Source organism: Ranitomeya variabilis, chromosome 5 (genome assembly GCF_051348905.1).
Source record: "Ranitomeya variabilis isolate aRanVar5 chromosome 5, aRanVar5.hap1, whole genome shotgun sequence".
NCBI classification, from domain to species: domain Eukaryota; kingdom Metazoa; phylum Chordata; class Amphibia; order Anura; family Dendrobatidae; genus Ranitomeya; species Ranitomeya variabilis.
Genome location: NC_135236.1, coordinates 456,299,539 through 456,314,239, shown reverse-complemented (window position 1 = coordinate 456,314,239; position 14,701 = coordinate 456,299,539).

Sequence of the window (14,701 nt, the reverse complement as noted above, 5' to 3'; positions counted from 1 at the left end):
CTAGCTATCCCTAGAGAGAAACAAAGCCTCACTTGCCTCAGAGAAATTGACCCCAAAGTATAGACAGCCCCCCACAAATAATAACGGTGAGTTAAGGGGAAAGCACAAACGTAGAAATGAAAACAGGTTTTAGCAAATGAGGCCCGTTAATCACTAGATAGTCAGAAGATAGCAAGGAATCTGTGCGGTCAGTATAAAATACTACAAAAATTATCCACGCAGAGAATACAAAAAAAAATCACACCGACTCATGATGTGAGGGGCGCAACTCTGCACCCCAGAGCTTCCAGCTTAGCAAGAAAATAGCATATAAGCAAGCTGGACTGAACTCATCATATACTGAGAAACATTTTCAAAAAACAATGAGCAAAAAATGAACTAGCAAGACTTAGCTTCTCCAGGAGGAGACAGGTCACAAGGGAAGTCCCACAGAGATCTGAACCAGTACTGAATACAATGACAGCAGGCAACAAGTAAGGTCCAGGTGGAGTTAAATAGGCAGCCAGAATAGCAGAAAACGAGGCAGCTGGAGCCCAGCTACAGACCAGCCGTATCGCTCAAAGCCATCAGAGGGAGCCCAAGAACAGAACTCACAAAGTACCACTCATGACCACAGGAGGGAGCCCGAGAACGGAATTCACAACACTGTAGATAACCAATAACAGTGGAGTTTGACAATGTTGTAACTAACCACCCCTAACCACCCCCTTTCTATATGCAATTATAAAATCATGTATGTACAATAAACCATCAGTATTGATGGAATGTTAGTCTGTCATTAAGGTGTACAGTGTCATTCTTGAGCGCTCAAAATACTCATTCTAATTGGGAATGGCCGCAGCACACACAGAGATAGATTTATCCAAATTTAATTTCCATAACAATACAACATATAACTAAACCTTAAAAAAAATTGCAATTTAAAAGAAATGCATAGGAATTTACAGGAAAGAATAGGAAACTGATTTTAATGTGGTTGTCTCAGGATAGACCTTCAGACACAGCCTGCTCCCAGCTCCTGGCTTTCTGTCCTGCATGGGTTGGGCACTCTGGTCTAAGCTATGATCTTTCCTAGTCTGCTAGCAGACGGAGCTTTGTTTCTGCATCATTGAGAAAAGCACAGGGAGACTAAATCTGGATCCTGCAATCTGGCCGGCTTCAGAACAGGTCAAACAGGCTATAAAGCATATAATTTGCACATGCTGTGTGTTCCTTGCTTAAGTTACTGGCCATTCTGGGACTGCAGGGTGGCCGCATCTTAGGCAACGAGCTGTACACTATTAAATTAAAAATCGATCCATTCTTGAAAACAAAGAGAATTTTGAATAAACATAAATTGAAAAGTTGCTTGTTTTACAACCACTTTGCAATTTTACCCATTTATAAACACGAGACAACCCCTTTAAGTCTATTTCATTCCATTTTATGCAGATAGCAAAACCTTCCTTTTTAATCTGACTCAAAATGTATTAGTAAAACTCATTGAAAGATGTGAGACATCTGAAATTCACATGTCCAAACAAAAAAAGTTGTTAAACCGCACCCTTAAATGTCCAAGTCTTTAACCCCTTTCTACCATTGGACGTACTATTCCGTCCATGTGGGGTGGGCCCTACTTCCCAAGGATGGAATAGTACGTCCAGCATGATCAGCTGCACTCACGAGGGGAGTGCGGCCGATCGCGGTCGTTTGTCAGCTGACTGTCACAGCTGACATCCGGCACTATGTGCCAGGAGCGGTCACGGACCACCCCGGCACATTAACGCCTGGCACACTGCGATCAAACATGATCGCAGTGTTCCGGTGGTATAGGGAAGCATTGCGCAGGGAGGGGGCTCCCTGCGTGCTTCCCTGAGACCCTCGGAGCAACGAGATGTGATCTTGTTGCTCTGAGGGTCTCTTTCCTCCTCCTCCCTGCAGGCCTGGATCCAAAATGGCCACTGGGCTGCATCCGGGTCCTGCAGAGAGGTGACTTACAAGCGCCTGCTCAGAGCACGCGCCGGGAACCCTCCCGAAGTGCACGTCAGATCGCTGATCTGACACAGTGCACAGCAAAGTGTCAGATCAGCGATCGTACACTATAACATGATGCCCCCCCCCCCCCCAGGGCAACGTTATAGTGTAAAAAAAAATATTCAGATGTGTAAAAACAATTTAAAAAAAATCCAAAAAAATATATATATTGTTCCCATAAATATATTTTTTAATCTAAATTAAAAAAACAATAAAAGTACACATATTTAGTATTGCCACATCTGTAATGACCCCACCTATAAAACTGTTCCACTAGTTAAGCCCTTCAGTGAACACAGTAAAAGAAAAGAGGCAAAAACGACGCTTTATTATCATACCGCCAAACAAAAAGTGGAATAACACGCGATCAAAAAGACGGATATGGGGAAGCTGTACCGGATAGCTCACTAGGGGTGCACACGCTTGTGTGCCTGAGGAACTGTTGAGCTCTTCCACAGGAGCTCCAGCGCTTAAGGAGGAGTGGTGACCCCCTGGCGGTGAGTGGCTGCGGCTCTGCGGGTGGCCTTTTCCTGCATACTCCCCAATATCTGCAGCGGCTATTGTGTCCTCCGCCCTGGTCCGACGAGACGACGCTACATCAGGGGAGGACCGGCGTACCTGACCGCTGGGCGTTTTGGGGTCGCTTCCTCACCGGGGGTTCGTCTCCCCACTCACATCCGGGTGCTGAGCTTTCCCGCCACGGATGCTGACAAGAGGCCGGAGACTGAAGGGCCAGCCGCGCGGCGCGAGCAGCTGAGAGGCTACGAGTGCTGCCGCCGCCTACCCGGACGTGCTGCCTGGGGACCTGCGATACCAGGGTGGAAATGATACCTCTTCAGAACATGATGAGTGTGAATAGTCAGATGAGCTCGGGATCCATCACAGTAGCTTCTTTTAATGTTAAAGGTCTAAATGCTCCCGCAAAACGAAACCAAAGTTTCACGTTATTAAAAAAACAAAAAGCTCAAATAGCCTTCCTCCAAGAGACACATTTCAAAAATGGTAGAGTCCCTAACACTTCCTTTTCCCCCTACCCGATATGGTTTAATAGTTGTAATTCGTCTGCGTCTAAAGGGGTCAACATAGTACTAAAAAAAGGTCACCTAGGCAATACCATGGTCACTTTTGCCAATTTATATGCACCTAATAAACGACAAGCCCAATGGATCTCAAAAACACTAGATGTAATACAACTTTTCACGGAAGGATTGCTGGTTGTGGGTGGTGATTTTAACTTAACCCTAAATCCTGAAAGTGATTCATCAAGTGGTCTTTCCTTTATTTCTCAAAAATCGAGACATATTTTGCTGAACAAATTATCCACATTACATCTTATTGACCCCTGGCGTATTATTCACCCCACCACGAAAGACTACACTTTTTTCTCCCCTCCCCATTCGTCCTACCATCGTATCGACCTCCTTTTGATCCAGTCGCGATCTTTAGGGCTAATCAAATCCGCTAACATAGGCTCAATCACAATTTCTGACCATGCCCCGATCTTCATAGACATCTCCATTGATACCTTGCCTCGTCCCGCAACAACTTGGAGACTAAATGAATCCTTACTGGATAACCCACAAAATCTAGAGAAGGTAAAATACACGATCTCACGTTACTTCACAGAAAATGTTACGGAAGGTCCACTAACACCTAACATCTGGGAAGCACACAAGGCAGTACTTAGGGGAGAATTCATATCAATCGGGGCCCACAATAAAAAACAAAAGGAAAAAGAGATAATGTCACTCTTACACCAGATCACAATCACTGAACGTCTCCACAAAAAATCTAATACCCAAAATCTTCAACAGGACCTGGTCTCCCTTCGCGGGAAATTGAAAGACCTACTTATCTTTAAATCGGCTAAGATTTTTATGCAATGTAGATATAGATTCTATGTCCATGGCAACAAAAATAGTAAGCTGACCTCTAATCTACTTAAAAAGCAGAAAGAGAATACATTTATAAAACATATCTACAAAAACCCCAATATGAAGGTAGACAGATCCGAAGATATTGCAGAGGTATTCAGAAGTTACTACGAATCTCTCTATAACTTAGAACCACCAGACCCTATGAAAGACCATTTGGCCGTGATAGACAGGATCCAAGAATTCCTGGCCTCGCTCTCTCTCCCAAAAGTCCAATCCAAAGACCACGCGGCTCTTCTGTCTCAAGTTACCCCCCAAGAAATTAGTGATACGTTACAAAATATGGCATTAAATAAGACTCCAGGCCCAGATGGCTTTCCCGTATCCTATTATAAAAAATTCTCGGATATACTCCTCCCGCATTTGACCTCTTTATTTAACTCTTTCCTCGCAGGAAACCCCCCAACCAGACAGACCTTTGAGGCACACATTTCTGTTATCCCTAAGGACGGGAGAGATGGCGGCCTATGTGGTAATTATCGCCCCATCTCCTTGCTAAACTCAGACCTAAAACTCTGGGCAAAAATCCTTGCATCAAGGATCAATGCTGTTTTAGAATCCTTAATCCACCCTGATCAGGTGGGTTTTGTTGGAGGAAGGGAGGGTAAGGATAATGCCACAAAAATTCTCTTGGCCATCTCACATGCCAGACGTTCCGGTATCCCGTTGGCTCTACTTTCAACTGACTCCGAGAAGGCATTCGACAGAGTCAGCTGGCATTACATGGTCTGCACTTTACGGAAGTTTAACTTCCCCCAACCTCTTATTGATGCCATTATGACGCTGTATTCACCCCCATCTGCTAGAGTTAGAGTCAACGGGTTGCTTTCGGACTCCTTTGAGATTGGAAATGGAACTAGGTAGGGCTGCCCTCTCTCCCCCACCATTTTTGTGTTGGTTATGGAGACCCTAATACAGAGAATAAGGCAGGAGAAGTCAATCAGGGGACTAATAGTAGATCAGACAGAATTCAAGACAGCTGCTTTTGCGGATGACCTCCTGATTCTGATCTCAAATCCAGAGAAGGCCTTCCCTAATCTAATGAAACTATTCGATGAATTTGGAGTTGTTTCAAACTTTAAGGTTAATATGCATAAATCGGAAGTCCTCAACATCTCATTACCAGATAGTGTAGTCTCAGAACTTAAAAAGATTACCCCCTTTAAATGGCTCACTGAAAAACTGAAATATTTAGGCATCTTTCTTACTGCAGACCCCTCTGCTCTTTTCAAACATAATTTTGAGCCTCGACTAGATAATATTCAAAATCTTCTTAAATCATACAATCTGCCATATCTTTCATGGATTGGTAGAATTAACATAATTAAATCATATATACTACCAAAAATTTTCTACCATAGGAATATGATACCCATACCTCTCCCCAAATCCTTCTTCGTATCAGCTAATAGAATAGCCAATGGTTTTGTGTGGAGGGGCAGAAGAGCCAGACTCTCCTTTAAAATCCTTTCCCTTCCAAAAAAGAAGGGCGGCCTGGGACTTCCTAGTCTCAAGACCTACTATCAGGCAATACACTTAGCTCGATGGTTAAAACTGACTAAGTTGGTTACTGACCAACAATCCCCCAACCTGGAGCTTATGCTACTTGGGGGAAAGGCAGAGATTTATCTCTGGACCTCTGCTACCCCTCCGCAAGGCACATTGGAGATAATAACCAACAACACCTTGGCTATTAGAAGAGAGTTTATACCAAATAAATGGCCACAATGTCTTTTCCTGGATAATATCCCTTTAAGGATTATACCCTGGCTCATGGAACCAAAATACATACATGTTTTTGACTTATGGAATTCTTTGCCGGACCTCCCGATTTCACAGTTACTCACCAACCAGATCAAATGCATAGATAAATGGCCCCATGATGCCAAAAAACGACCCAGAGACTTCATACAAACACACCATGTCCAACATATTATTTCAAAACTTAAGTCAGATATCCAGCATGACACAGACTGGTTATGGTTGGAACTTCTCTTTAGGCTCAAACCCATACCTCCTAAATTAATATCTAAATTATATTCTAACCTAATTTCCCCCAAAACTCAGTTTATCCCCTTATACATATCCTCATGGCAAACTGAACTAAACATATCTCTTTCAGCTAGGGAGACGGAGCAAGTTTTGGGACACTCACACGGTTTCTCAAGATGTGTTCTGTTGCAAGAAAATGCCTTCAAAATCCTCTCCAGATGGTATAAAACCCCGGAACTACTCTACCATTTAGGCCTCTCTGACTCACCTCTATGTTGGAGATGTATGAAGTCCAAGGGTTCTTTGACACATATTTTTTGGTCTTGCCCAATTATCTTTAAATTCTGGGAAAATATATTTGACCACCTCTGCAAGATGGGATTGATAAAGCGTAACCTTACTCTCCAGGAGGTTCTGCTGTTACTCCCCACAAGGTCATACAACCCTAAGAAACACGACTTGCTTCCCCTCCTGATAGCCACAGCTAAACATTTGATTTCTTTACATTGGTGACAAACGTCTCCCCCCCACATTAGCGAGTGGATTAAAAAGGTGCAAGACATCTTTAGGATGGAAGAGCTGTCCAGTTGAGACACACGGACACATGATAAATTTTTTCGCACTTGGTTGCCATGGCAACTTGCCTCTCCAATCGACCCATAGCTCTTTATTTACTATTTTTGCTGGTCGCATGCAATTTTGACCTGTGTTTTTTCATTTCAATGCACTGTGATGGATACGAGCTCAACTAATCTAGCCAACCAATAAATTGTCTCTCACACTTGTCTCTATGTTGGCCCTGACCACTTGGGGCTAAAGTTAGGGTTAGGGTTGGGGCTAAAGTTAGGGTTAGGGTTTGGATTACATTTACGGTTGGGAAAGGGGTTGGGATTAGGGTTAGGGGTGTGTCAGGGTTAGGGGTGTGGTTAGGGTTACCTTTGGGATTAGGGTTAGGGGTGTGTTTGGATTAGGGTTTCAGTTATAATTGGTTTTTTTTCACTGTTTAGGCACATCAGGGGCTCTCCAAATGCGACATGGCGTCTGATCTCAATTCCAGCCAATTCTGCATTGAAAAAGTAAAGCAGTGCTCCTTCCCTTCCGAGCTCTCCTGTGCGCCCAAACAGGAGTTTACCCCAACATATGGGGTATCAGCATACTCAGGACACATTGTACAACAACTTTTGGGGTCCAATTGCTCCTTTAACCCTTGGGAAAATACAAAACTGAGGGCTAAAAAATTATTTTTGTGGAAAAAAAAGATTTATTATTTTCACGGCTCTGCATTTTAAACTGTAGTGAAACACTTGTGGGTTCAAAATTCTCACAACACATCTAGATAAGTTCCTTGGGGGTCTAGTTTCCAATATGGGGTCACTTGTGGGGGGGTTTACTGTTTAGGTACATCAGGGGCTCTGCAAATGCAACGTGACACCTGCAGACCAATCCATCCAAGTCTGCATTTCAAATGGCGCTCCTTCCCTTCCGAGCTCTGCCATGCGCTCAAACGGTGGTTTCCCCCCCCACATATGGGGTATCAGCGTACTCAGGTCAAATTGGACAACAACTTTTGGGGTCCAATTTCAACTGTTACCCTTGGAAAAATACAAAACTGGGGGCTAAAAAATAATTTTTGTGGAAATAAAGGATTTTTTATTTTCACGGCTCTGCGTTATAAACTGTAGTGAAAAAGTTGGGGGTTCAAAGTTCTCACAACACATCTAGATAAGTTCCTTTGGGGTCTAGTTTCCAATATGGGGTCACTTGTGGGCGTTTCTACTGTTTAGGTACATTAGGGGCTCTGCAAACGCAATGTGACTCCTGCAGACCATTCCATCTGTCTGCATTCCAAATTGTGCTCCTTCCCTTCCGAGCTCTCCCATGTGCCCAAACGGTGTTTCCCCCCACATATGGGGTATCAGCCTACTCAGGACAAATTATACAACAACTTTTGGGGTCCAATTTCTTTTCTTACCCTTGGGAAAATAAAACTTGGGGGCGAAAAGATCATTTTTGTGAAAAAATATGATTTTTTATTTTTACAGCTCAGCATTATAAATTTCTGGGAATCACTTAATGGGTCAAAGTGCTCACCACACATCTAGATAAGTTCCTTAGGGGGTCTGCTTTCCAACATGGTGTCACTTTTGGGGGCTTTCAATGTTTAGGCACATCTGGTGCTCTCCAAACGCAACATGGCGTCCCATCTCAATTCCAGTCAATTTTGCATTGAAAAGTCAAATGGCGCTCCTTCACTTCCGAGCTCTGCCATGCACCTAAACAGTGGTTTACCCCAAAATATTGGGTATCAGGGTACTCAGGACAAATTGTACAACAACTTTTGGGGTCCATTTTTTCCTGTTACCCTTGGTAAAATTAAACAAATTGGAGCTGAATTAAATGTTTTGTGAAAAAAGTTAAATGTTCATTTTTATTTAAACATTCCAAAAATTCCTGTGAAACACCTGAAGGGTTATTAAACTTCTTGAATGTGGTTTTGAGCACCTTGAGGGGTGCAGGTTTTAGAGTGGTGTCACACTTGGGTATTTTCTATCATATAGACCCCTCAAAATGACTTCAAATGAGATGTGGTCCCTAAAAAAAATGGTGTTGTAAAAATGAGAAATTGCTGGTCAAATTTTAACCCTTATAACTCCCTAACAAAAAAAAAATGTTGGTTCCAAAATTGTGCTGATGTAAAGTAGACATATGGGAAATGTTACTTATTAAGTATTTTTTGTGACATTTCTCTGTGATTTAATTGCATAAAAATTCAAAGTTGGAAAATTGCGACATTTTCAACATTTTCGCCAAATTTCCATTTTTTTTAACAAATAAATGCAGGTAATATCAAAGAAATGTTACCAATATCATGAAGTACAATATGTCACAAGAAAATAATGTCAGAATCACCAGGATCCGTTGAAGCATTCCAGAGTTATAACCTCATGAATGGACAGTGGTCAGAATTGTAAAAATAGGGCCTAAATTCCTAGAATGAGGAGTTTAGGGCCTGAGAATGATGTCGCGGCTTGTGATTGGTCGCGTGGCGGTCACATGAGCGACACGCGACCAATCAGAAGCCGTGACATCATGGAAGGCCCTAAATGCGCTCATTTTAAGCAAAGAAGGCTGCCGGTTACCAGCGGTGATGTCCAGGGGCCTCCGGAGAGGTGAGTATATCAATATTTTTTATTTTAATTCTTTATTTTACACAGTAATATGGATCCGATACCGATTCCCGATACCACAAAAGTATCGGAACTCGGTATCGGAATTCCGATACCGCAAGTATCGGCCGATACCCGATACTTGCTGTATCGGAATGCTCAACACTAATGACAACTCATCCTGCAAAAAACAAACCCTCACTTGACTACATCAGCTGAAATATGGAAAATTAAAGCTCTCAAAATATGGTGATGCAAAATCTAGTTTTTGCAATAATAGTGTCTTTTATTGTGTGACAGCAGCCAAATGGAAAAACATGATATAAATCTGATATTGCTTTAATCACAAAAAAGAAATAAAGTCGCCTAAGCACTTACACTACATGAAGAATGATGTAAAAAATAAATAAAACCAATTCTTCATCTGCTGTTGATTTGTTCATTCTGCCTCCCAAAGACCACAGCATGGTTCAGCTCACATTTATCCTGCGCTCTGTGCTGAGCGCTTACACTGGGCTTTTCATGTAAACCTTTGTTTTATGCACTTCAGAAAAAAGGGACATTGCTTAACAACGGTAATTCTGCTGTTTCATTATAGTGAAAGAATCTTTTGGGGGTTTCATCTGGTTCACATCACTCGGAGATTTAGATAGAAATCCAAAAGTAAGTGCTCAGTGCAGAGTGCCAGATAACTGTGATCCCAAGTGTAATGGGGTCTGCTGTGCTGGAGTAGCTCTTTTAGTACCACCCGTGTTTTAGGAGGTCCATTCTGTTTTGTCTGGATTCTGATCGAAGGACGCTGACTGGAATGGCTTCATTACATATAAAATATCACTGCTTTTCCATGTATTTCCAGTGTGACAACTCTTTACTCACAGGACACAGAATATATATCACAACAGATACACAGGGCAGGCCAATTCAAAAGCGGTAGGCCAGACATACATTACAATAGCCGCAGGTGGCCGGAGCCTGCCGATATTTACTGTGGGAATTACAAAGGTGGGGAAGGACAGAAGGGGGATATCTTGTCCCCTCTGCCCAGGGGGCGCAGCCGGTGGGCTGATGCATTAGGGACCTGCCTCTCACATGGAACCTATTATACATACATATAACTGCATAACATATTCTGGGTGCTGGGGGATTCTGTAACACCAAGCATTATGTAAAATGTTCCCAATAAAAGCTTCAACTCAATCCATGAAAGCGCCCCCACTCAGCTCTGTAATCTGTCAATGGAACTATATGGGGCTTTCACAGCACAAAGGCTCTGGAAAAGCGAAATGGCTCCTCAATGCCCCAAAAGAAATTTAGCAAATTATGTGCTCCTAAATCCAAATGTCCTTTTCCGTGTGAGCCCCACAGTGTGCCTAAACCAAATTTAGTGTCCACATCTTAGGCATTTCTGTAGCGATGAGAAAAGGCTTAATTTACAATTTAGAAGCATGATCTGGGCATATAATACTAGTCTGGAATAATGACACTGGCGCTCACCCAGAAAATAATGATCCTCAGCTGCTGGAGTCAACCAGAGTAGTGCACCCCTGTATAGCAATTTAACCTATAGACAAAATAGACACCGCGCTTAAGGATCCCAAGGCAGATGATACTGTGGTGGAAAAACTAGGAAACGAGAAATCCACAGGGTCTCCACTTGGATTCCTGGTACAGAAAAAAAACCTCAAAACCCTCAACAGCAATAGCAAATTCTTACTCAGACCTCATGACTAGTGTTGAGCATTCCGATACCGCAAGTATCGGGTATCAGCCGATACTTGCGGGTATCGGAATTCCGATACCGAGATCTGATACTTTTGTGGTATTGGGTATCGGTAGCGAAACAACATTAATGTGTAAAATAAAGAATTAAAATAAAAAATAGGGATATACTCACCTCTCCGACGCAGCCTGCACCTTACCGAGGGAACCGGCAGCCTTCTTTGCTTAAAATGCGCGCGTTTACTGCCTTCCGTGACGTCACGGCTTGTGATTGGTCGCGTGCCACCCATGTGGCCGCGACGCGACCAATCACAGCAAGCCGTGACGTAATTTTCAGGTCCTGAATGCCTAATTCTAGGCATTCAGGATTTGAAAATTACGTTACGGCTTGTGATTGGTCGCGTCGCGGTCACATGGGCGACGCGACCAATCACAAGCCGTGACGTCACGGGAGGCAGGAAACGCGTGCATTTTAAAATTACGTCACGGCTTGTGATTGGTTGCGTGCCGCCCATGTGACCGCGACGCGACCAATCACAGCAAGCCGTGACGTAATTTCAGGTCCTGAATGCCTAATTCTGCATTCAGGACCTGAAAATTACGTCACGGCTTGCTGTGATTGGTCGCGTCGCGGCCACATGGGTGGCACGCGACTAATCACAAGCCGTGACGTCACGGAAGGCAGTAAACGCGCGCATTTTAAGCAAAGAAGGCTGCCGGTTCCCTCGGTAAGGTGTAGGCTGCGTCGGAGAGGTGAGTATATCAATATTTTTTATTTTAATTCTTTCTTTTACACATTAATATGGATCCCAGGGCCTGAAGGAGAGTTTCCTTTCCTTCAGACCCTGGGAACCATCAGGGATAGCGTCCGATACTTGAGTCCCATTGACTTGTATTGGTATCGGGTATCGGTATCGGATTAGATCCGATACTTTGCCGGTATCGGCCGATACTTTCTGATACTGATACTTTCAAGTATCGGACGGTATCGCTCAACACTACTCATGACACAACACAATCCTACGTAAGCCACACACTACATTTGACTAGTCGGGTGCCAATAAAATTTTTGCTTGTGCTCACCTCTTATATGGTTGCAGCGACTGAGTGTGAACCTTTGCTGGATGTCTATCCTCGCCCACCCGGTAGGTGCAGCTGGGGGCTTAGGCGCAGTGCGCACCGAATGGCAGAGTGCAGTATATGCCCAGGGAAGCCCCGGCCGGTAGCCTTCCCTGGATACCGCATGCAAAAAAAGATGGCCGCTAAGCTCCTCCTACTTCGTGACGTCACCTGTAGTACAGAGCGCTGGAAGACTCAAAAAGGGGAAGAGGATCAACCAACGCGTTTCGAAGAGCAACGCTCTTCTTCCTCAGGGTAACCCTGGGGAACGCTACCGGCCGGGGCTTCCCTGGGCATATACTGCACTCTGCCATTCGGTGCGCACTGCGCCTAAGCCCCCAGCTGCACCTACCGGGTGGGCGAAGATACACATCCATCAAAGGTTCACACTCAGTGGCTGCAACCATATAAGAGGTGAGCACAAGCAAAAAGTTTATTGGCACCTGACTAGTCAAATGTAGTGTGTGGCTTACGTAGGATTGTGTTGTGTCATGAGGTCTGAGTAAGAATTTTCTATTGCTGTTGAGGGTTTTGAGGGTTTTTTTCTGTACCAGGAATCCAAGTGGAGACCCTGTGGATTTCTCGTTTCCTAGTTTTTCCACCTCAGTATCATCTGCCTTGGGATCCTTAAGCGCGGTGTCTATTTTATATAATACTAGTCGCTACAATATACTGGTCACTACAATGTATTGGTCACTACAACATACTAGGCTCTACAATGGCAGTTTGCAATTTTCACTCAGCAACATCCACTGCTGCTTGTTTCTGGAAAACACCAATGGAGTCATAGTCGTATCTACATCTGTAGATAAATTCCCAAAGGAATATAATTTCCAAAATGGGGTCACTTGAGGAGGAATTCTGCTCTTCTAGCACTTAGGGGCTCTGTATATGGAGTCTGCATGCAATTCTAGGAAAATCTGCTCTCCAGGAGGCAAATAGCACTCCGTCACTCCCGAATCTCAACGTGTGGCTAAGCAGTACTGTACAGCTTATATAGGGTATTTCTACCTTCAGCAGAAATTGTGGGACATATTTTGGTACTATTTTTACCCATCTCCCATTGTGAAAATGCAAAATCTGGGGCTAAAACAAAATTTTTATTTTTTTCTTTACTGCCCAATGATAGAAAATTCTGTGACCCACCTGTGGTGTTAATATGATCACTGCAACCCTAGCTGAATTTATTGAGAGGTGTAATTTGTAAACTAGTGCCTCTTATGGATAGTTCTGCTGTTCTGGCACCTCAGGGACTCTGCCAATGTGACATGGCACTCTCAGAGTAGTACAGCAAAATCTGAACTCCAATATGGTGCTTTTTCCCCTCTGAGGTTTGAACTGTGCCTCAAAAGTAGTTTCCCCCCACATATGGGGTATCAGCATACTCAAGAAAAATTTCACAACAAACTATATGTTGCAATTTCTCCTGTTACCTTTATGAAAATGCTAATATCTTTTTGTTTAAAAAAAAATTTTGTGGGAAAAATGATATCTACACTGTGTTCCAAATTATTATGCACATAGAGTTTAGGAGTGATAAGGTTAGAATTTTTTTGTTTGTCATTTAAACTCATTGATGGTGATGTGTGTCAGGGCTCTTTATATCACTGAAAGCAATTGCAGATACCTGTGCAAATTTTTTTGGCAGATGTGTCCAAATAAAGGCAAGACTACTTAAGAAGGATGTTCCACATTATTAAGCAGCCTACATTGTTTGCCAAAATGGGAAAGAAAAAGCATGTGTCGGCTGCTGAGAAGCAACAAATTGTGGAGTATTTAGGTCAAGACATGACTACAATCAACATTGCCAAGACACTTCATCGTGATCATCGCACAATCAAGAAGTATGTAGCTGATTCCCAGCACACATCACATGTGTGCGTGCTGATAAGGAAAAATTGAGAACTCTTTCCAACAGGCAATTGCTTAAGGTTAAAAGAGCAGCTGCAAAAATGCCTTGTCATAGCAGCAGACAGGATTTTGAAGCTGCTGGTGCCTCCAACGTCCCCAGAACAACAAGATTCAGGGTCCTTCAGAGGTTTGCAGCTGTGTGTAAGCCATCCTGTCGACCACCTCTATCCACTGCACACAAGCAGAAACGGCTCCAGTTGGCCAAACGATACATGAAGACTGACTTCCAAACTGTTTTGTTCACCGATGAGTGCCGTGCAACGCTCGATGGTCCAGATGGATGGAGTGGAGGATGGACACCCCATGAAAACACGGCTAAGGCGCCAACAAGGAAGAGGTGGAGTAATGTTTTGGGCTGGAATCATGGGGAGAGAGATTGTTGGCCCCTTTATGATCCCTGAAGAAGTAAAGATGAACTCCATAATCTATGTGGAGTTTCTAAAACAACACTTCCTGCAATGGTTCAAGAGGAAGAACCGTGCTTTCCGCAGCAAGATCATTTTCATGCATGATAATGTACAGTCTCAAGCTGCAAAAAACACATCTGCATCTCTGGCTGCTATGGGCATAAAAGAGGACAAACTTATGGTGTGGCCTCCATCTTCCCCTGACCTCAACCCCATTGAGAACCTCTGGAGCATCATCAAAAGCAGTGTCTATGATGGCGGGAGGCAGTTCACATCTAAGCAACAGCTCTGGGAGGGTATTCTGTCCACATGCAAAACAATTGAAGCAGAAACCATCCAAAAACTGACAAATTCAATGGACGAGAGAGTTCAGAAGCTTCTTTTGAACATGGGGTCCTACCTGCAAATGTAATATCACCTAGAATAAAGTTTTCACTTG